The sequence below is a fragment of the Choloepus didactylus genome, chromosome 26 (genome assembly GCF_015220235.1).
Source record: "Choloepus didactylus isolate mChoDid1 chromosome 26, mChoDid1.pri, whole genome shotgun sequence".
Taxonomy (NCBI): domain Eukaryota; kingdom Metazoa; phylum Chordata; class Mammalia; order Pilosa; family Megalonychidae; genus Choloepus; species Choloepus didactylus.
Genome location: NC_051332.1, coordinates 4,391,764 through 4,415,727, shown reverse-complemented (window position 1 = coordinate 4,415,727; position 23,964 = coordinate 4,391,764). Strand labels below are relative to the sequence as shown.

General features: G+C 42.6%; 1 long non-coding RNA gene across 1 annotated transcript; it reads left to right on the top strand.

The window, feature by feature from the left end:
• Positions 1–16,338: 16,338 nt before the first annotated feature.
• LOC119520814 lies at positions 16,339–17,895 on the top strand. The gene is made up of 3 exons (XR_005214221.1): positions 16,339–16,461; positions 17,226–17,321; positions 17,833–17,895. It is a non-coding gene; the product is annotated as an uncharacterized LOC119520814 (long non-coding RNA).
• The last annotated feature ends 6,069 nt before the right edge of the window (positions 17,896–23,964 follow it).

The window sequence follows — 23,964 nt, the reverse complement described above, 5'->3', positions numbered from 1 at the left end:
CTGACCGTGAAGGTACAGCAGGTAGCTAGCCGCCGCCACCGGCGCCTCCTGGTGGATAGTCAAGGGTATTAGTTTGTTTGCTTAGAGCGGGAAGAAAAGAAATTTAAATTTATATAAATCACCAACAAACCTTATGTTAAGTTTTTTTGACCGGGAAGAGAAGAGATCAAAGCTCAATTAGAGAAAGCTTATTGTAGCGTTGTGCATGTGAGCTGAAGCCTAATAGTGGCAACAGCCCCCAACAGAGGTGGGAGTACAGTTTTATAGCATTTTTGTGAGGGGGCTTGGGGGAAATAACTGTTGGTAGGTACAGAGAGAAGTAAGGAGTTGAGTCAGGGGATTGGTTTGCTCAGAGTAGGATAAGGAGTTGACTTCAGGGAGATTATTACATTATGAAAAATTTTTGTTTTTGCTCAGACTGTTATGTTAGCTAAGAGTGAGTTTTATGTGAACAGTTATGTGTGTTGTGGGAGAGCTTCTAAGGGTGTGTTTTGTATGTGTTGGGGGTAGGGAGTTGTACCTAACACCTCAGTCTTGGTAGAATGTTGGAAGAAAGGAATTGCTCACATTGTTTCTCAAGGGGACTCTCCTGCCATTTATTTTTAATTACACCCTTCCTCCAGGGAGTTTCAGGGTTTTGTCCATAAAACTCCAGTGTGTCTGATTCTCTGCTGTATCTCAAATTCTAGGAATTTCCTGGTAGACAGAATTCAGTCAAAACTATTTATTGAACGAGTAAAGGAAAAATATATTCAACATTTTATGAGGTTTACAGTTTTAATTGATAAATCCAATCAAAGGAACAGGATGTGTCTCACAGAATGAAGCCTTGAATAGATTTAATATCTGTGTACTTAGGGTGTGTCCCCTCTATTGTAGCACAGATTAGGTTTATTGGCTATTTACCCCTATATAAAAGGAAGAGACAACAGAGGTGGAATTTCACCAGAGAAGAAGCTGAACAATACAGGACTTTTCAAGAAGAGCAAAGTGCTGTTTTCCTGAGGAACCCATTTCAGAATCTAGTTAACCTCACTGGCTCCTACAATTTGGTTTCTGGTGAGTTCACCATTTAATTTAATTAAATGTCAACCAGCCTCACTAATTCCCATTTTATAAATCCTGTCAATCTTCAAACTTTTGTTCCTCAAAGCAATACCTTAAAATCTTTAAATTTTACTATTGTCTGTTCTTTCTCTATTTACTTCATCTCTCTCCCCAGAGTTGACCTCAAACATATATTTATTTATGCCTTATTATATATTCATTTATGATAAAAGGAGGCCATCACTTGCCTAAAGCAATTTGCAGAGTAACAGGGTTAGAAAACAGTGGAACATATAAGAGAACCATGGAGATTTAATATTTGAGGACCTAAAATCCTCATTAGTAAAATAATCATACTACTTTTTGTTAATTTCAGGAGAGTGCATTTAAAAAATAAAATGACAAATTATTCATTTCAGTATCAAGTGCCAGTGGCTAAAATGAAAATATATTTTTTGACTTTTTCTTAAGAAAATATATATTCTTTATATCTAAAGAGATCCTAATTTTCAATTGTGTGATTTTTTTTTCAAATTTGTTAATACACATCCTATTTGTATGAAAATCAATAATGAAGCTCTTATTTACCCAAGGAATCCCTAATATTTTGAAGCTTGTAGGCTTTGTGGTCCTTAGGACATCAGCTAAATGTGACTTGAATAGACCTATAATGAATGTTCTTTCTTTTTCTTGGTGGTAAAATATGTACATTCTAGAATAGTGTAATATACTGTTTCCTTGAATATAAACTTTCAGCACAAATATATTTCTCTTTATATAGAGTCACACTGATGCCCACATCCTGAGAGAAAGTTGGTAGAATGTGAGTCTTCTAACAGGAAGAAAAACAAAAAACTGGAAGGATTCTCTTTCTGCAGATGGTGTATATTACTGCTCACAACCACCAAAATCCACAAAACAATGAGGCTGCTGAGAAATCACATAAGGATTGTGTGATGGTTAGGTTCATGTGTCAACTTGGCCAGGTGATGGCAGCCAGGTGTCTGGTCAAGCAAGCACTGGCCTAACCATTACTGCAAGGACATTTGTGGCTGGTTGATAAACCAGAAGGCTGGTTTATTAAATCAGCAGTCAATTGCTGCAGTTGTGACTGATTAAATCAACAAAGGGTGAATCTTCCACAATGAGAGAATGCAGTCAGCTGGATTTAATCCAATCAGTTGAAGACTTTTAAGCAAGACAGATAGAGGACCTTCACTTCTTCTTTAGCTGACCAGTGAAGCATTTCCTGAGGAGTTCATTGAAGTTGCCAGTTCATTACCTGAGGAGTTTATTGACCATATTCATTGGAGTTGCCAGTCTGCTGTCTGCCCTATGGAATTTGGACTCATGCATACCCACAGTTGCATGAGACACTTTTATAAATCTTTTATTTATAGATATCTCCTGTTGATTCTCTTTCCTTAGATAACCCTAATACACATTGTCTTTGGGACATTAGAAGAATGGTGTAATTAATCTCTTCTCCTTTATTTCATCTACACAATTTACATAATTAGAGGGTAAATATTATATAAAATAGACATAAATTCATTAGACTTATCATGATTGTCATTCCAGTTAATCAAGGAAGGTTTTCAGATTTTATGTCTCCTGAAGTTGCCAATGGCACAAAAAGAGTTTGCCCTCAAAACAGTGTTTTTGCTAGAGAAAGAAAGAAGCTGTGAGCTCCATAGTGTAGATGCTGTATACTCAATAAAGAGTTTGCTTCATTGTCTTTCCCAATGTATTTGAATTCTGGTGAGTGTCAGAGAGAATTTTTACCAGGATGAATAGAGCTCATTTTAACATAAATAAAAATATAACTAGAAGGTAATTGTTTAATCTGACTTAGACATTTGGTGTAGGTAGGTTCTGAGGGTAGGTTAGAGGGTTGTAACATGATATTTCACTATATTTAAAATGTATCAGTAGTGGTCAATGGAAACTTGCCTGATCTTACCATTCAGAGCTAGATTTTTCATTTAGAATAGTGGAGCTGTTTTCTGTGTTTAGAACAGAAGAACATAAATATTTGGTTGGAGATATAGATAGATAGATAGACAGACTTATATTATAAATGGGAAATTTGACAAGTTGCCTGAAGGAGTAATAGGATAGTGATTAAGTGGAAGTGGAAGAGAAAGTCTAACTTTGATTGGAACTTAGTGAAGTGATCTCTGAGGAACTGATATTTAGAATGTGATTGAAAGACAGTTAGTATGGGATGGGAAGGTATGTTTGTGGATTGGGGTGGAAATAATAATGAAAATAGTATTCAGTAGAGAGAAAAGCAATGTTTAATTTTACTTGTTGGTTTCAGGAAGATATGTGAAAATCAAACTCTGAATGGCTGATGGATACTTTAACTAAGTTTGGAGACTGGGGAGGAGAAATATTTATATTTTGGGGGTAAAAGAGGTAATGTCTTGCATTATATTTCATTTTAGGTTCATGTAATTAAGCAATTAGCCATGATAGCTCAGAAATGGAATCCAGATAAGTGTTTTGACACTTTCAATTTAGAGATAACAATGGAAGAATTAATGAAATTGAATAAATGTGTGAACAGACCAGTGCAGTGCATAAAATAAGGAGAGAAAAGGGGCTAGAATTTAGTTTCAAGATGTTCCAATACTGTTGTTTGAGGAGTCCTTTGAAATGGACATGGGGAAGAAGGGTTTAATGTGGTTTGAATATAATCAGGAGACTGTGATGTCAGAGAAAGTGAAGAGAAGGAAAGTTCCAAAATGGAGATCATAGTCCAATTCTTTAGTTCCAAGCAACAATTTATTTATGGGGAGATCATTAATGATCTCCCAAGTTTTATGATTGAGGACATCAGTGTTGGTTTCTGTGAGTCAAAGGGTGAGATGCATGTGAGGATATGGCTGGTGCACTTTCAGTTCATTAAGGGAGGATCTGGAGAGCAAGAACTTGAAAGAAAATAAATATAGAAGAGTTTTGTTATATTTTTAACATGGGAGAGTAAAAATAAGCTTAAATTGTGAGCTGGAAAGTGAAGAAAAGAGAGGTTTCTGTTAAAGAAGGTTTAATTTATAATCAATAATATAGTTTACAACAAAACATGAGATTGATATCAATTGGAGACATTGGACTTAGCCAGAAGTATCATGGCTTTTCTATTTAATAGGAGAGAAGGAGTAACCAATGTGCATGCATTTGGGGATATTGAAGACATTATGGTATTATCATGTAATTTGGTAAATTACATAATCCATATGCTTAGGAGGAGGTAATCTCATCTGTTGAAAATGAAAGGAAATGATAACATTACATGAGATTGAAAAGGTATGGAGATTTGTATTACTTATGGAGTATGCAGGAATGATTTCATTAGCCAGTGATAGTATGATTTCTGGGTAAAATTAAGAACCTCTAGGAGTTGTGAATCTGTGTTTAGACCTGGATCAATATCTTACACAAGTACTGTGCCAGATGTAGTCATGGATAATTGCATGTATTTGGAGTTACTGAGTATTGAGTGTTGGAATGATAGGTGTGGTAAAAGAGGGACATAATGTTGATCTTGATAAGTATCTGTTGAAATTACAAACTGTGGACTGAACTGTACAGTAAAAATTGAGAGATAGAGGATGATGTTTGTTGAGAGGGGTCAATGCACTGTAGGTCTCATGCACAAGGAGGAATCTGGGTATAGGGAGTATTTTTGTGAAAAAACTAAGAGAGAAGTTTCTGGCCACAGGGTGGGACCTCCGATGTTTGATATGATAGGTACATTCCATGTAAAAACCTTTGAGTGGTGTGTAACACTCTGGGAATTTAAGGTTGGCAGACAGGCAGAGCAAAATTCTAATTGTAGCTATATAATATTCTAGCCATGTAATTTTGTAATGTACTAAAATTTTCTTAACAACTGATCACACCATTTGTTAACTTGGTAAATAAACCATAAGCAGTGGATTATTGTGAGGATTAAATAAGCAAATGCAGTTGATCAACAAGCAGAGTTACACCCAATACACCTATTTTTTTTCTTTTTTTCTGGGCCTCACATAAAAATTGGTGAGTTAAGTTTACTATTGTTTATGAAAAATTATCATTTGTCCATGAAATACATTTAATCATTGTTCTAATTTGCTAATGCTGCCAGAATGCAATATATCAGTAATGTACTGGTTTTTATAAAGGGGGTTTAATGGGTTACAAAGTTACAGTCTTAAAGCCATAAAAGTGCCCAAGCTAAGGTGTCAACCATAGGGTACCTTCACAGAAGAATGGCCAATGGCACCCAGAAAACCTCTGTTAGCTCAGAAGGCACATGGTTGGTGTGTGCTTGATCCCATATTTCATTTCAAAGTGGCATTCTCTAAAATGTTGCTCTTGGGGTGTTTTGTCCTCTCTTAGCTGCAGTTCCTCTTCAAAATGTCATTCTCAGTTGCTCTACAAAATGTCACTTTTAACTATTGTGAGTTCCTTCTGTCTGTGAATTCCTTTATATGACTCCAGTGATCCAATTAACACTCACCCTGAATGGGCAGGATAACATCTCCATGGAAATTATCTAATCAAATATTTCACTCACAGTTGATTGAGTCACAACTCCATGGGAACACTTAATCAGAAGTTTCCAACCTAATCACCACTAATGATTATGCCCCCACAAGACTGTACCAAAGAACATGGCATTTTGGTGCACATAAGGCTTCCAAACTGGCACAATCATTAACAGTGTTTTAGGGGACAATTTACTGGTTATAAATGATTATGCTTTCACTCACACACACACACCTATACACACACCACATTTACAGAGAGAGAAAGAAAAATACAGGGATGCTTCCACAAATGATGATTAATATGGGACAGGACTACAGCAACCACTTTACTAAAGTATGAGATGGAGCAACTAAATATCCTCACAAATCCCATCATTATGTATTTTATGAGCCTCTGAGAATGGTGGGGCATGACAGAAAATTTATGACCCACATGCTTCTGTTGCTTTCTTACACAAGGGATATTGAGGTCTCAATTTGGAGAATGGATATCACTGATCCTTCCAAATGAAGTGAGTACTTGAATTGATTAACCCCATCATGAAATAATTTTGAAGTTACATGATAGCTATCCAAATCCCTAAGGGAAAGATCTGAAAGTAAGTGTTGAGGGGTTTGAAGGAGTGGTCTTTCCAGAAACTGACAGGCATTGAACCAAAATAATTTAGGGCAATTCCATAAAGAAGGCCAGGGACAGTATAAACCAGGAAGTGTGTGAGGATCCAGAGGGCAGGGATAGGTGTTGGAGAATCAATGATAGAGAATAAACCAAGAATATGTAAATCTGAGAATTTCCACAATAGTTACCTGCAGGGGAAGACCAAAATCCACATGTGGTAGGAGTTATATATACCTACTTAAGAATCATGGAGGGGATTTAAAAACTCTGAGCACCATGGGATAATTAACACATGAAACACACTGATTTTCTTGTTATTATCTGTGAGATATCTCTATGCACATTTTCAATAGAAACATGAGCCATAGCCTTATTATATTTGAGTTTAAGAGATGAGTCTTCCCCTGTTTCTCTTAGAGCATACTACATGTTTCTGTTGGTTGGGCTGGGGGGAGAGGTACTTCCAGGTGAAGATTTGGTAACAGTTGACAGTTGGGTCTGGAAACTGTGGACAAGTTTTGAGCCTCATGGCTTCTTTCTCCATCCTCAGCTTTGGGTGCTTAGTGCTTGGACTGCCTGAGAGTGAAAAACTGGAGAAGACAGTTGATGATGGAACTATTGACAATGCAACCACTGATGAGTAGGGAATTTCTACTGAAATGAAACCCCTACAGAAATATGCAGAATTCATCTACTAGCCTGGCACATTCTAAGTATACTCATGAGATATTCACATATTTGAGATCCACTAAAGTATACCCAGGACTCTGGTATAATTATGGTGGGCCAGGAAGTAAGTAAGAAACAATCTTCTCACTACCATTTACACTAATTTCTTCTAGCCTCTCTCTGTTAAGGCTGTATATTCACAGAAGAGGTGTGAAAGAATTTATTTTCTTCATGCAGCCTATGACCTCACTGGGGAAGTAATTCACTTATTCACTATGTTAGTGGTAGTAATGTGCTTAGCATTGTGAATTCAAGGGATAGAGAGAGTAATTGCACAACATAACAGTCTAATAAGAAAACAATTTGTTTGTCAGTTGAGTTTGATCAGTCCAGTGTTATGAGTGCTGGGGGTTATGCCATGTTAAGGAGAAGACAAGAAAAGGCAATGAAAATTAATGGATTCATTTTATCGAATAGTAAACTTACAGTTTTCATAGAATATATTTTCATATTTTGAAAAGATGTTTGAAATTCTCGTTACCATCTTGTTCCCAGTTAAACATTTTCTTTCTTTTAAACAATATTTGTACAACTTTGGTAAGTGGAAGCAATGAACAAGTAATAATGTTTCCTTCCTTACTTTAATCTGTGCACACAGGAGGAGTATTGTAGGTAGAGTAAAATTTTAGAACCAGTGAAAGTATTTGAGGATCTAGTGATAGAGACCAGAACCAATGAAGAGACTATTTATCCTTGAGCAGACAGTCAAAATGAATATACAAGAGACATAATGTGCGGGACACTGTTATCGAGTTCCGACTTGGTGGGCCTGGGCCAGGGGAACTGATCAGCCCCTAGGAAAGGTAGTGGGGCACGGGTGGTAGCGCCCTCCACGGCCCCCCGGGCCTGAGAAAGTGGAGCTGAATGCAGGCCCCATTTCCTCACCCCAAAGTACAACCGTTGGGGAGGGCTTGCCGGAGAAACCCCCCCCCCGTGTCTTACCCGCACCCTCCACCCTCTTCGTTACCGGAGCAACTCCCGCCCCTTTTCAAACAACCCCCGCCCTCTATGCCAGCCTATATAAACTTGTACTCTCCCCTAATAAAGGCTCTTGGTTTTACCCTCCTGAAAGAAGCGTCCCGCCTGTTTCCTCTCGCCACCCTCCACAACTTGCACGCCACCGCCGGGGACCGGGCCCAGTCCCCCGCCTCGCCCTCGCCTCCGGGAAAGAGCCCCCGCCGCTGGTACCCTCCGAGCAATCCCGAGAGCATAGGATTTAGCAACCGGCCGCCACCCCCCCCCCCCAGAAGAGTCAACTGCGACCGCAACTGGCGTCCAACGTGGGGCTGGTCCTCTCCACACAGCGGTCCAGTAAAACCACCCGCTCGCCCAGACGCCTCTCCAACTCCCCTTCTCCTCGCCTGCAAGGTAAGGGCCGCCTCTCCCTCGCCGCCCCACGGAGCCGCCTCTCCCTCGCCGCTCCACGTCCGGAGCCGCCTCTCCCTCGCCGCTCCGCACCCGGGCCGCTCCTCCTTTCCCGTACTAACCCGGCTATTGCCCCCGACTACCTTTCGTCTTCTCTTCCTATGTCCCCCATTCCTCCTGACACTCTTCCTCCAGTCACTCTCCCTCTTCCCCTCCATTACTTTGCTGTAGTCCTTTGTGTCTTTGTTTCTTTGTTTGGCGCCGTGTGCCTCTTTGCAACCGCCCCCCCAGACTGCTCCAAAATGGCGAACTTCCTCCTTCTTCTTCTACTGAGGGGAGGAAGTGCTCTAGTGATGACGTCAGCCCTAAGCCGGGCCGGAAACCGCATGCACTTTACCCCGCCCTTTCACAGGGCGGAGCTAGTCCGCCATCTTATGCCTTAGGCCCCGCCCTTTCACAGGGCGGAGATAGTCCGCCATCTTATGCCTTAGGCCCCGCCCTTTCACAGGGTGGAGCTAGTCCGCCATCTTATGCCTTAGGCCCCGCCCTTTCACAGGGCGGAGTTAATCCGCCATCTTATGCCTTAGACCCCGCCCTTTCACAGGGCGGAGCTAGTCTGCCATCTTGTGTCTTAGCTACGCCTACCACACCGCCATCTTGCGACGCTTGGGGCCTCCCACTTCCGCCTCCCCCTTCGGCGAGCTCCCCCTCGGAGCCTCTGCCGGCAGCTGCCGCCGCCCCTCCCACCCTGCCGGCAAACAACCCCTGGCTGCCTTCTACACCTCAAGGCAACCCTTGGGGCAACGCTGCCCCTACCCCCACTCCCGTGCCAGGCCCTCTGCAAGCGCGTCCTCCTTTCTCTCGCGCTTTTCGCTGCTTTCCCCTTAACCTTACCCCCACACCGCAGAAACCGTACGACTGGTATCCCATTGACTCAGACAGTATCAAGCAGCTTCGCAGGGCCGTCAAGGAGGACGGGTTAGGTAGCCCATACGCTTCCCAAATACTGCAGGATATCGCCATGGACTTTTGCCTCCCCCAAGACTGGGCCTCGCTTGCCCGTACCATCCTTAGCCCCGGCCAGTTCGTTGATTGGCGTGCCCACTTCCAGGCAGAAGCAGCTAGGCAGAGCGAGCAAGACGCAGCCACTGGAGTCTATCATAACCCCGAAGCCTACTTGGGCACGGGAGCGTTTATACATGCATCCGCCTATATTAATGCACCCGCCACCTTTTGGCCTATCCTTCGGGGAATCGCCTTGCGAGCGTTTGCCAACTGTTCCGCCTGTCAGCCTACCAAATTCACCAAGCTCTTCCAGGAGCCGAGTGAGCCTTTCGCCACCTTTGTCTCCAGAGTCGAAGAAACCTGTGCTCGAAAGGTAAGTGATCCCCAGGCCCAATATTACATGTGCCCATCCTCAAATCCTGGAAAATCGTACTGCAATTCCCCCAACGAGTACTACTGTGCATACTTGGGGTGTGAAACATTAGCCACTAATTGGAAGCCTCCTGTTCCTAATCAATACCTTACCTTAAGGTGGGCCCCTCCAGGGTGCAAACTCCCTACTGTTAACTGGCTCGGCCAAGAAAGTGAGGGATCCTGCACACATCTTAATCTTACAGTGCAGCTCCCCACTGATCCCTCCTGGTTACTCGGTCGAACTTGGGGCTTCAGAATCTATGAGAAAGGAGCCGACCGAGGATCACTTATTCTCATAAAAAAGGAGGCTGCAAACCAACCATGCCAAAATACTGCATTAAAAACACCCTCTAGCATAGGTCCCAACCAAGTCCTTAACCCCCTTAATCCACAGCCCTCCAGCTGCACCTTAAGTACAAGCAGCGCATCTGGAATCCGCACCTCAGCTACAAACAGCGCATCGCCAACCCCACCACCCCAACCTTTTCTGCCCCCCTCTCATTACTCCTCTCCCCTCTTCAGCCTTATCCAAGCAACCTTCACCTCACTAAATGTCTCCTAACCCAATCTTACCTCCTCTTGTTGGCTTTGCCTCTCCACCTCTTCCTCACTGTATGAGCCCGTTGCCTCCAACCTCTCCTTTTCAGAAAATGCAGAAGACAACCCCTCAGAATGCAATTGGAATACCTCAACCGTCCCCCTAACCTTTCATTCAGTTTCCTCCACAGGAAAATGCATCCGCCCTCGCTTAAACAACTCTCCCAACCTCATAGCTTGTGCCAACTACTCATCTCCCAGCAGCTCTGCCAAATTTCTTATTCCTCACAACTCCTCCCTATGGCTCTGCTCCTCTACAGGACTTACCCCCTGCCTTAACATGCAGACCATTGATACAGCTCATGAAACTTGCCTCCTAATTGTCCTTATCCCTAGGGTCCTATACCACAGCGAGGAAGACTTCTTCCTCTGCCTGGAAAGAACTGCAGCTCCTGCCACTCTGCAAAAGTGAGAATCCATCACCGCCCTCACAATTGCCTCCCTCCTAGGTCTTGCAGGCGCTGGCACCGGAATCGCTGCATTAGCCAGTCAAGGCTCTGCCCTAACTCACCTCCGGGCGGCTGTTGATGAGGACATTCGTCACCTACAAGATGCTATTTCCCATCTTAAAAATTCTGTCAATTCCCTCTCTGAAGTCGTGCTCCAAAACCGCCGAGGTCTCGACCTTCTCCTCCTCAAAGAAGGAGGCCTTTGCGCCGCCCTAGGAGAAGAGTGCTGTGTATATGCCAATTCCACAGGTCTCGCCGAAGACAGCCTAAAGAAGGTCCGAGAGGGACTAGAACAACGCAAAAGAAACCGTGAAGCCACCAACTATTGGTCCCACATCTTTACCCCCCTCCTCCCATACCTCCTCCCTCTCATCGGCCCCCTACTAATGATTATTCTAGCTCTCACCCTAGGGCCCTGCATTATCCGCAGAATTGTCCAGCTTGCTAAGAACCAAGCCAATGCTGTCTTTTCATCATTTGTGCAAGTCCAGTATCAACAACTTGCCTCCACTGAAGAAGCTGACCCTCCGCAGCGTCGCCACCCTCGTCCATCCCGCAAGCAGCAAGGCCCCTCTCGAACGCCCAGGCGCCACACCAATGTCGAGCTCCAGCCTCTCTGACTAGCATCTACCCCTATCCCTTCCCCCACCTCCCCTTTCCCTCATCCCTTGGCAGATCTCTCCGGTAAGCTTCTTCCTCTAATTAGAAAAGAAGGGGGAAATGCGGGACACTGTTATCGAGTTCCAACTTGGTGGGCCTGGGCCAGGGGAACTGATCAGCCCCTAGGAAAGGTAGTGGGGCACGGGTGGTAGCGCCCTCCACGGCCCCCCAGGCCTGAGAAAGTGGAGCTGAATGCAGGCCCCATTTCCTCACCCCAAAGTACAACCGTTGGGGAGGGCTTGCCGGAGAAAACCCCCCCCCGTGCCTTACCCGCACCCTCCACCCTCTTCGTTACTGGAGCAACTCCCGCCCCTTTTCAAACAACCTCCGCGCCCTCTCAGAACCAATCCAAGCCTTTAACCCCTACAGCTATCCTGCCCTCTAAACCGCCCGATATAAGCTTGTACTCTCCCCTAATAAACTCTCTTGGCTTCCTCACCCTAAAAGAAACGTGTCCCGCCTGTTTCTTCTTGCCGCCCTCCACACCTTGCACGCCACCGCCAGGGACCGGGCCCAGTCCCCCGCCTCGCCCTCGCCTCCGGGAAAGAGCCCCCGCCACCAGTACCCTCCGAGCAATCCCGAGAGCATAGGATTTAGCAACCGGCCGCCACCCCCCCCCAGAAGAGTCAACTGTGACCGCAATAATGATAACTAGGTTGGATGTCCAGGAGGATATTGAGTATGGGAGGCTTCCTAACACAGGAAGAGACAGCCTGGGACTATTCTTTAGTATAGCAGTCACAGGGGGCCTTGAATTTTGTGACTGAAGAGTCTACCGTCATATCATAATAAAAACCTGAGTTTTGTAGAGTTGAAAGAGGAAGAACCTACTGATCCCAAGTTCTGTATAAAGTCTGTACAGTTCTGCAGAAGTATGTACATTTCTTCAAGTCTTTCTTCCATTTTAATGAATAATAGATTTATCACTTGTACTTAACAAATCTTGGTTAGATAGGAATTGTGCCAGTTTGAATGTGTTGTGTCCCCTCAAATGCCGTTATCTTTGATGTACTCTTGTGTGGGCAGACATTATCAGTGTTGGTTAATTTGTAATTTTTTGTTTCTTTGGAATGCACCCCACCCAGCTGTGGGTGATGACTCTGATGAGATATTTTCATGGATGTGTGGCCCCACCCACTCAGGGTGGGCCTTGATCAGTGGAGCCATATAAATGAGCTGACAGGCAGAGGAAATGAAGTGCAGCTGAGAGTGATGTTTTGAAGAGGAGCTACAGCTAAGAGGGACACTTTGAAACATGCACTGGAACTGAGAGAGGAGCTTCAGCTTACAGAGACATTTTGGAGACGGCCTTTGAAAGCCAACTTTTGCTCCAGAGAAGCTAAGAGAGGACAAATGCCCCAAGAGCATCTGAGAGTGACATTTTGGAGAGAAGCTGAAGCCTAGAGAGGAACATCCTGGGAGAAAGCCATTTTGAAACCAGAACTGTAAACCAGATGCCAGCCACGTGCCTTCCCAGCTAAGAGAGGTTTTCTGGACACTATTGGCCATCCTCCAGTGAATGTACCTGATTGTTGGTATATTACCTTGGACACTTTATGGCCATAAGACTGTAACTGTGTAACCAAATAAACCCCCTTTTATAAAAGCCAATCCATCTCTGGTGTTTTGCATTCCAGCAGCATTAGCAAACTAGAACAGATTTTGGTACCAGAAGTGGGTGCTTTTGCTGCTGAGTTTGCAAATACCAAACATGTTGGAGTGGTTTTCTAATGGATAAGGGGAAGATTCTGGAAGAATTGTGAGGAGCTTGATAGAAAAGGCCTAAACTGCTTTGAAGAGACTGTCTATGGAAATACAGGCTCTAAAGATACTTCTGACAAGGACTTGAACAGAAATGATGAATGTGCTGTGAACTGGAAGAGAGGTGATCCTTGTTATAAAGTGGCAGAAAATTTGGCAAAATTGAGTCATGGTGTCAGATGGAAGGAAGAATTTGAACGCAACAACCTGGAATACTTAGCTGAGGAGATCTCCAGACTATGCATGGAGGATGTACCCTGGCTTCTCCTTGCAGCTTACAGTAAAATGCAAGTGGAGAGAGATAAACTTAGAACTGAACCCTTGGATTCAAAGAAAGCAGAAACTGATGGTTTGGAAAATTCCAGGCTGTCAGGGGGAGGATCCCCAGAAGCTACAGCCCAACATGAGGATTTAACTAAACATGGAACCCAGTTGCCATTTCAATACAACCCAAGATTGGAGATGGAGTTATGCAGAAAGGATTTGTGGAAAGTCCTATTGTCTGATGGCTTTGACTCCTGTGTGCTTCATGCAAAGCCAACAGAATTTTTACAAAATCTTTATAGACAGAGCCATTGCCAGTCTGGACTGGAGGAGACAGACAAGGAACAAATTGAAGGAAAAATTTCTTCAAAGACAGAGCCATGGAGGTTGAGGTCTGGAGTCAAGAGGTCTCAGGCTGGGAGAGCAGAGCACATGGACAGGGTGAGTTTGCTCTGGAGGTCAAGGGTGGGCCTTCTGCCTCAATGCTCAGGAAATGTTCTGCAACCCAAAGTCCCAAGGATGGTGGAGCACATTCCCAGGGAATTGGGTAGAGCCTGGCTGCCACCACACTGTTCTGAAGGGGTAGAGCATGTGCCCCAGAGATGGAAGGGAATCTGGGTGCTGCCCTGAAGTTTGAGGAGGGTGAGGCTGAAAAGGTGGTCTCCCCAATGTGTGGATATGTTGGAGCACTCATGCAAGCATTTGGAGAGGAAAGGGCTGCCAAAAAGGCCCTTAAGAAGGGTTAGACTCTCACTCTCTCAAGCACCAAGGATGCAACATTGTTCTGTAAATGACTCTCAAATCTAATGGAGTCTGTCCTGCAGGTTTTAGGACCTGTTTTGGTCCTGTTAACCCTGTTTTCCTTGCTCTTTCTCCTTGTGGCAGTGGAAATGTTTGTCCTATGAATGTCCCTCCTTAGTATATTGGAAGGACATAGGTTGTTCTAAGTTCACAGATTCACTGCTAAAGGAAAATTATGCCTTAGGACTGACCATGCCTATAACTGATTTTGATGGGATCTTGTACTTAACTATTGTTACTGAAATGATTTCAGTTTCTGTGATATTGTTGTGGGATGAATGTATCTTGTGTATGGAAAGATAATGTCATTTTGGGGTCCAGGGGGTGGAATGTGTCAGTTTGAATGTGTTATGTCCCCTCAAATGCCATTATCTTTGATGTAATCTTGTGTGGGCAAACATTATCAGTGTTGGTTAGATTGTAATTCTTTGAGTGTTTCTTTGGAATGCACCCCACCCAGCTGTGGGTGATGACTCTGATGAGATATTTTCATGGATGTGTGGCCCCACCCACTCAGGGTGGGACTTGATCAGTGGAGCCATATAAATGAGCTGACAGGCACAAGGAACACAGTGCAGCTGAGAGTGATGTTTGAAGAGGAGCTACAGCCAAGATGGACACTTTGAAGCATGCACTGGAACTGAGAGAGGAGCTTCAGCTTACAGAGACATTTTGGAGATGGCCTTTGAAAGCCAACTTTTGCTCCAGAGAAGCTAAGAGAGGACAAATGCCCCAAGAGCATCTAAGAGTGACATTTTGGAGAGAAGCTGAAGCCTAGAGAGGAACATCCTGGGAGAAAGCCATTTTGAAACCAGAACTGTGGAGCAGATGCCAGCCACATGCCTTCCTAGCTAAGAGAGGTTTTCTGGATGCTATTGGCTATCCTCCAATGAAGGTACCTGATTGTTGATGTGAAGGTACCTTGGACACTTTATGGTCTAAAGACTGTAACTCTGTAACCAAATAAACCTCCTTTTATAATAGCCAATCCATTTGTGGTGTTCTGCATTCTGGCAGCATTAGAAAACTAGAACAGTAATCATCAGCTCATTGGATTTTTCAAAACTTGTTACATTTTGTTAAACCATTTCATACACAAGGAAACAGCTTATTGCATGTGCCTCAATTTGGTTAAGCTGGATTTTCAATTTTTGTCCAGGTGGAGTTCAGATATCACACAATGGGAAAATGAGACAAAAATACATGAAAAAAGTAGTTTATTACTCCCAAGCACTAGGATGAGATGGGTGCCATGTGGAGTTGATGGAAAATGTGAACAGCCATGGTAGTGTGTGGGCATCCCTCAAGCAGAGCAAAAGGGAACATGGGTTTCTTCTTTTAATGTGGGTCAGAGGTGTAGGTTAGTATATTTTCAAGAGGAGTCCAGTGACTGGTTAGTTTAAAGCAAATACCTGTGAAAAGGGAAGAGTACTTGGGGTCCCAGGGTTGTGGGGATGGTTACCTTACTATTTGTGACCACCTGTGTGTTCACAGTGAGGCATGCCAGTGATGGAGGTGGTGACCAAATATGTAGGTTTTATTTCTGGGAAGTTCAGGCTGTGGGGATGGAAAATTGTGAACTATGCCACAGATCAGTGTTGAGGCAAATGGCTTGGTGAACTAACATGGATGTTAAGGCAGAACACAAAAATATTTTGATAGGACAGAGGGGGATAAGTGAACAATCATTATGTTAGAAAGTGGTAGATGATGAATAATGCTTCCCTTATGATGGATCTGTGGATTTACTTCAAATTTATGGAGAAGATTTAGTTATGGATGCACAAGAGCAAATTGCATGATCACCATCTGGAAGTCATTATTGTCAGTTTCTTGGCAAACTTTCAGGTTGTATCACACCATGTTATGCAATATTGCCTTATGGTGAAGATTTATGTATTGAGCGTGTATGTCTCTGTGAATGTATCTGAAGGATAGATGCCAGGTTAGCAGTAAGAATGATCTAACTGGAATCCCAAACACAGTTTAAGATTTTTATATATACAAAACCCTCTTTTAACCAATGTACTATGGATATTTGTAAGGATAGAAGAGTCTGAACCCAAATGCCTTTATGTTTAGGAATCAGTGACCTTCAGGGATGTAGCTATAGACTTTTCCAGGGAAGAGTGGGCCTTGCTGGATGCAACCCAGAGAAAGCTGTTCAGAGATGTTATTCTGGAGAATATCAATCATCTGGTGACTGTGGGTGAGTTTCTCAATATTTTCTCTATCATTTTTACACCTATGTATCTAGATATCTGTCTTTCCATCCATCCACCCATCCATTGACCTATTTAATCTATCATCAATTTATTCAAGTATCTAAACAACTTCCCCATATGCCACTCTAAGATCTGCTCTGAATCTTTCATAAATGTTATGACTGCTTGAAAGAAACTTTGTCTTTTCACTTTTACCTTACATCTTTTTTGTTACACCAGAGACATGTGATCTTACTGACTAAAATTTCTTGTCTTTCTTGCTGCTCAATCTCCAAAATTCAGAACACTGTGAGAACTCAATGAATATTATTTCTATTGATAAAATACATCTTATCTAGATTATTATTATCCTCTAGGGGCTGTGGAGCACACAGTAGAAAAATGAGTCATACTCTTTTTCTACATAGAATATAGATTGTTTTGGTTGACCTTATGTTTCTTGGAGCCTTTTATAAAATACTCTTCAACTACTGTGGAGTCATAATTTCTCCTTGTATAAAAAGACAGAGAATACTGTAGTCTATGAATTTAGCCATGGTTATCAACATGTCCTTAATGTCTTTGTCTGAAGGTCAAGAGTCATCCTTCACTGTAAAAGGATTATCAGTATACTGTGTTTAAATTACACTTCTTTGTGCTGCTCTTCAGAGCTTACCTTATTTTTCCTAATAGTCTGCCCTGGACTTGATGGTAATGAAGTTGTATCAGTACAAAACTCAAAATATATCCTTCTGTTTATCATAAATAGGGTATAAGCTCTGCAAATTGGAAGCAGTTTCCCAGTTGGAACAAGGATAGAAACTGTGGAGAGAAAGATTAGGATTTCTCCAAGGACAGAGTCCAGGTCAGTTCTGGGACCCCATGCTTCAATATGAGGAGGGGCCTGGTTAATGAATGAGAAAGTTCTTAGAAATATCTACTGAAGATTTTCTTAATTGAATGATATTCTCTGAAATGTGGGCTATGACTTTGGGGGAGAACCCCACATATGTAATTGTTCCATACATATATCAATCTCTAGTCAACCATCCATCTGTGATTGTCCTTGGTTCAGGGAAAGTGATACTTATATACTTTTAGGAGTTAAATTTTCACATTTGGCCCATGTTCTGGTCTTCCTTTTTGAGCATTTTCCCTCTCTTTACTACCTAAAATCACATCTTTTAATTTTCCCTTACTTTAATGCTGAAAAAATTTTAGTTGTCAATTTCTAGAAAACTGTTGCTACTTTCTAGAGTACACCTTAATATTACATTCTTTCCCCATGTAAGTAATGAATACACACATGAACACAGGGGGTTTGTTTTCAAATGTTTCATTCTGCTAATGCCACTCTGTTTTTAAAATTATTTCAGGCAGGGAAATGACCATAAAAAGGAAAAAATGATAATCATACAACATATCTGCAAGAAAGAGACATATACCATCCAGTCAAAGGTGAGTTTCATGAGTATTAGCACTGGTCTTCCATATAGAGAGCTGGGGTGAATAATTAGGAGTTCAGCAAAATCATCTGACTGTAATTCAAGACAGGATTAAACACTGCCCCATCAAAAACTTTTGGATAGTTTCAATTATGGGAAAAATTAAAGTGAGCTGAAAACCATAACCTGAATTATTATAAAAGGACAATTGCATAAATGGGTTTCATAGACCTATTGTTTGAAGTATAATGAAATTTCCAAAATTAGTTAGATAGCTCTGCTGTTGAGATGCTACAAAAGAGGAAATCTCTGCTCACAAAAATGTAACACGGCAAGTGCATGTAACTAATATGAATTTTAACTGGAGGCTTAATAAATGATTACACTAGAGAATTGAATTAATTCATATAGGTGATCATACCTTTAACAGTCTCTCTTCTCATTTGTAGCAGCAGATTTCTTACACTGGAGAGGATCGCTTTGAAAATAATGATTTGGGAGATTTCATTCACTATACATTGACTTCCAAGGGAAAGAAACCCTATCAGGACAAACAATTTCAAAAAAATTTCAATTACCATTCATTGATTAGCCAACATAAGTAAATTCATACTGGACATAAGTCATATGACTGTCATCTATGCGGAAAAGTCTTCAGAGGTAATTTTGTCCTTGGAGAACATGAGAAAACACACACTGGAGAGAGACCATATGGCTGCCATCTATGAGGGAAAGACTTCACTGATGGTTCTATCCACAGACATGAGAGAACTCACACTGGGAAGAAACAATATCTTTGTCATGTATATGGGAAAGACTTCACTCATAGTTCCACATTCAGACAACATGAGAGAACACACACTGGGGAGAAACCATATGTCTGCATCTATGTGGGAAATCCTTCAGTCAACATGTTCACCTTAGACAGCATGAGAGAACTCACACTGAGGTGAAACCATATGTCTGCCATCTATGTGGGTACACTTCACTAATAGTTCTACCCTCAGACAACATGAAAGAACTCACACTGGGGAGAAACCATATCTTTGTCATGTATATGGGAAAGACTTCACTCATAGTTCCACACTCAGACAACATGAGAGAACTCATACTGGAGTGAAGCCATATGTCTGCCATCTATGTGGGGTACACTTCACTAATAGTTCTACCCTCAGACAACATGAAAGAACTCACACTGGAGAGAAACCATATGTGTGCCATGTATGTGGCAAATCCTTCAGTCAACATAATCACCTTAGGCTACATGAGAGAACTCACACTTTGGAGAAACCATTTGTCTGCCATCAATGTGAGAAAGGCTTCACCGAGAGTTCTGCCCTCAGACAACATGGGAGAATTCACACTGGAGAAAAACCATATGCCTGCCCTTTGTGTGGGAAATCATTCAGTACATTTGGTACCCTTAGACAACATGAGAGAACTCACACTGGTGAGAAGCCATATGTCTGCAATGTTTGTGGAAAATCCTTCAGTCAACATATTCACCTTATACAACATGAGAGAAGTCACACTGGGGAGAAATCATATGTCTTCCACCTATGTGGCAAAACCTTTAGATATAATTCTTCCATTAGGAAACATCAGAGAACTCATTAAAAATGTGCATTTGGGAGAGTCTTTAGCTCCAGGTATGATATTTTAAGAAATGAAAGAACTGACACATGAGTGTACTTCTCTGACAAAATAATCAATGTGTAAATGCCTTTATTTAAAATCTATCCTTAAATAACATGATTGCACTATCCTGGGAGGAGCTCTATGTCTGTAATTACTAATAGTAGATTTCAGCTGAGCTCCAGCCTTCATGTATACAAGCACAGCTGAAAGTAAGAATAGCTTCTAAACCAGGAAACTGGACATAAAATTCTTTACCAGGAGGAGGAAACACTAGGAGGACAAGAGATAATTTTTATGGAGTATTCAATGAAAATGATATGAAAAATCCTTTACTTAGAGAGCGACATGTTATTGGTCTTGATCTTCCTCTGTTTTAGTTCATCTGAATATATATTTCTTTTGACCTCAAACACTTAATACCATGAATACTCAACCTTCTTTAAAATTGAATCATATAGTATATATTCTTTTGTAGCTGACTTTTCTGATTGCCATCTGTAAATCAGACTATTCAGTGTGTGTTTATGGAACATTTTTAGGAGTGTTCCATCAGATGTATTGTTGTTATTTTAGATATTTGTTTTCCTAATAGTTGACTTTTGTTTGTTACCATGTTTTAGCTACTATGAAAAATATACATCCTTTAAAATTGTTATGCTTGAGTTTGGTGGACCTAGATACTCATTATTCTCAAGCATGCAAAAGATTAATTGATGGATCAAAAATAGGTGCATGTGACCAGAAGACTGTGTAAGGATGGCACTATAGGGAGATCCAAGACTCAATCTTTCCACTATAAAATCTATTAAACAAGCAGGAATTATCTAAAACAGCTATTTTGGTTCTACACAGGCCAGAAGAACACTGTACGGCATCCAGGAAGAGCAGAAGGAAGTGGCTGACTAATTTTAGTAAAGAACAGAAAATTGCTCTCCCCTAAGAGTGGCTACTGGCACCCTTATCCCACTCTTGCTACATTTCACCATGGGGCTTGTTCTAGTTTGTTAATGCTGCAGAATGCAAAACACCAGAGATGGATAGGCTTTTATAAAAAGGGGGTTTATTTCACTACATAGTTACAGTCTTAAGGCCACAAAACATCCAAGGTAACACATCAGCAATCAGATACCTTCACTGGAGGATGGCCAATGGCATCTGGAAAACCTCTGCTAGCTAGGAAGGCAGCTGGCATCTGCTCCAAAGCTCTGGCCTCAAAACGGCTTTCTCCTAGGATGTTCCTCTCTAGCAAGCTTGCTCCTCTTCAAAACATCACTCCCAGCTGCACTCCATTCCCTTCCCATGAGTCAGCTCATTTATATAGCTCCACTGATCAAGGCCCACCCTGAATGGGTGGGGCCACACCTCCGTGGGAACATCTCATCAAAATCATCACCGACAGCTGGGTGGGGCACACTCCAAGCAAATCCAACCAGCACCAAAACTTCTGCCCCACACAAGACCACAAAGATTATGGCATTTGGGGGACACAATACACTCAAACCAGCACATTCCACCCCCTGGACCCCCAAATGACATTACCCTTCCAAATACAAAATACATCCATCCCACAACAACATCACAGAAACTTACATCATCTCAGTAACAACAGTCAAGTACAAAATCCCATCAAAATCAATTTAGGCGTGGTCAGTCCTAAGGCATAATTCCCCTCTAGCTGTGGACTTGTGAACTTAGAACAAGTTATATGCTTCCAATATACAAAGGAGAGACATTCATAGGATAAACATTTCCATTGCCATAAGGAGAAACAGTAGGGAAAACAGGGTTAACAGGAGCAAAACAGTTCCTAAAACCCACAGGACAAACTCCATTAGATTTCAAAGTCTGAGAGTCATTAACAGAACAATGTTGCATCCTTGGGGCTTGAGAGAGTGGGAGCCTAACCCTTCCCAAGGGCCTTTTTGGCAGCTGTTTCCTCTCCAAATGCTTGGGTGAGTGCTCCAACATACCCACACATTGGGGAGACCACCTTCTCGGCCCCACCCTCCTCAAACATCAGGGCAGCTCCCAGATTCCCTTCCATCTCCGGGGCACACGCTCAACCCCTTCAGAACAGTGTGGTGGCAGCCAGGCTCTCCCCAATTCCCTGGGAATGTTCTCCGCCCTCTTTGGGACCTCAGATGACAAAACTCTTCCAGAGCATCGAGGCGGAAAGCCCGCCCTCGACCTTCAGGGCAAACTCACCCTTTCCATGCATGTGGGCTGCTCTGCTCTCCCAGCCCGAGACCTCTTGACTCCAGACCTCAACCTCCATGGCTCTGTCTTTGAAGAAATTTTTCCTTTAATTTTTTCCTTGTCTGTCTCCTCCAATCCAGACTGGCAATGGCTCTGTCTGTAAAGATGTCACAAAAATTCTGTTGGCTTCGCATGAAGTATGCAGGGGTCAAAGCCATCAGACAATAGGACTTTCCACAAATCCTTTCTGCTTAACTCCTTATCCAATCTTGGCTTGTCCTCATGTTGGGCGGTAGCTTCTGGGATTCTACCCACTGGAAGCCCACAATTTTCCAAGCCATCAACTTCTGGTTTCTTTGAACCCAAGAGTTCAGTTCTAAGTTTATCTCTTTCTGCTCGCATTTTATTATAAGTTGCAAGGAGAAGCCAGGATACATCCTCCACACGTAGTCTGGAGATCTCCTCAGCTAAGTATTCCAGGTTGATGCTTCCAGATTCTTCCTTCCATCTGACACCAGGAATCAATTTTGCCAAATTCTCTGCCACTTTAAACCAAGGATTGCCTTTCTTCCAGTTCACAACAACACATTCATCATTTCTGCTCAAGTCCTTGTCAGAAGGACCTTTAGACTCCATATTTCCATAAACAGTCTCTTTAAAGCAGTTTTGACCTTTTCTATCAAGCTTCTCACAATTCTTCCAGAATCTTCCCCTTATCCATTTGAAAAGCTGTTCCAACATGTTTGGTATTTGCAAACTCAGCAGCAAAATCACCCCACTTCTCCGGTACCAAAATCTGTTCTAGTTTGCTAATGCTGCAGAATGCCAAACACCAGAGATGGATAGGCTTTTTATAAAACGGGGGTTTATTTCACTACACAGTTACAGTCTTAAGGCCACAAAACGTCCAAGGTAACACATCAGCAATCAGATACCTTCACTGGAGGATGGCCAATGGCATCCAGAAAACCTCTGCTAGCTAGGAAGGCAGCTGGCATCTCCAAAGCTCTGGCCTCAAAACGGCTTTCTCCCAGGACGTTCCTCTCTAGCAAGCTTGCTCCTCTTCAAAACATCACTCCCAGCTGCACTCCATTCCCTCTCCCCGAGTCAGCTCATTTATATAGCTCCACCGATCAAGGCCCACCATGAATGGGTGGGGCCACACCTCCGTGGGAACATCTCATCAAAATCATCACCGACAGCTAGGTGGGGCACACTCCAAGCAAATCCAACCAGCACCAAAACTTCTGCCCCACACAAGACCACAAAGATAACGGCATTTGGGGGACACAATACACTCAAACCAGCATAGGGCCCAACCCCTAGCTAGATTGCTGGTGACAGAAAGGGATACAAAATTCCTCTTCCCCAATACCAAGGAAATGCATGGCAAAGAACTGATTGCAGCTTTTGATTGATGTCTTTGGATTGCTGGAGCACAGTACTAAGGGTGGCCAGTCTCACAAACCACACTTACAAAGATAATCGTGGCAGCCATTATTTCAACACACTCTGGGAGGCAGAGGTGAGTTGAAGCAACTACCCTTCCTCAGGGCTGCAGGAGACAGATGAAGGGATACATTTTCTGTGAAGATCAATAGAGCTCCTTTTTCAGGACAGTGAAGGAAGCTTTTGTTGCCCTTTCTGATTCTCTAACCAGGGCATTTGGGACCTGGTCTGCACACCCTACATGGGTCGCTGGCCATGTTTCAGCAGAAAATATTGACAAGAAAGTCCTCCCTAATGTGCCTCTCAACCCAGCTGCAATAGCAGATTGAGGCAGTGAAAGGCAAGTAAGAGCTATAGAGCCAGCTATTCCAAAGCAAAAGTTTGTAGACTTCAAATACCTAAGAGCAGGATGTCTGCCTTCTGGGAAACAGAGGGTCCAAACTCCTGAAAACAGCAGAACTACAAAACAACAAATAAAAAACAGGACAAGACACAATCACAGAAATACAGGGAAAACCATGCACACTGCATTCACTCTCTGCAGGCATTCCTGATAAGAGGACCAATGCTCAAGAAAATTACCAGCTGGTTACAAAATCAAGAAACAGACACCTCAGGGAATAAATACCAGAATTAACATATTAGAATATAAAGTGTACAACAAGAGTACAAGACAAACAAATGGGAAATGACATTCCATCCAAAGGAAAAGGATAAAATTTCAGAAGCCAACAATGAAGAAGTCAGAATGTGGACATACCAAATGAAACCTTTAAAATG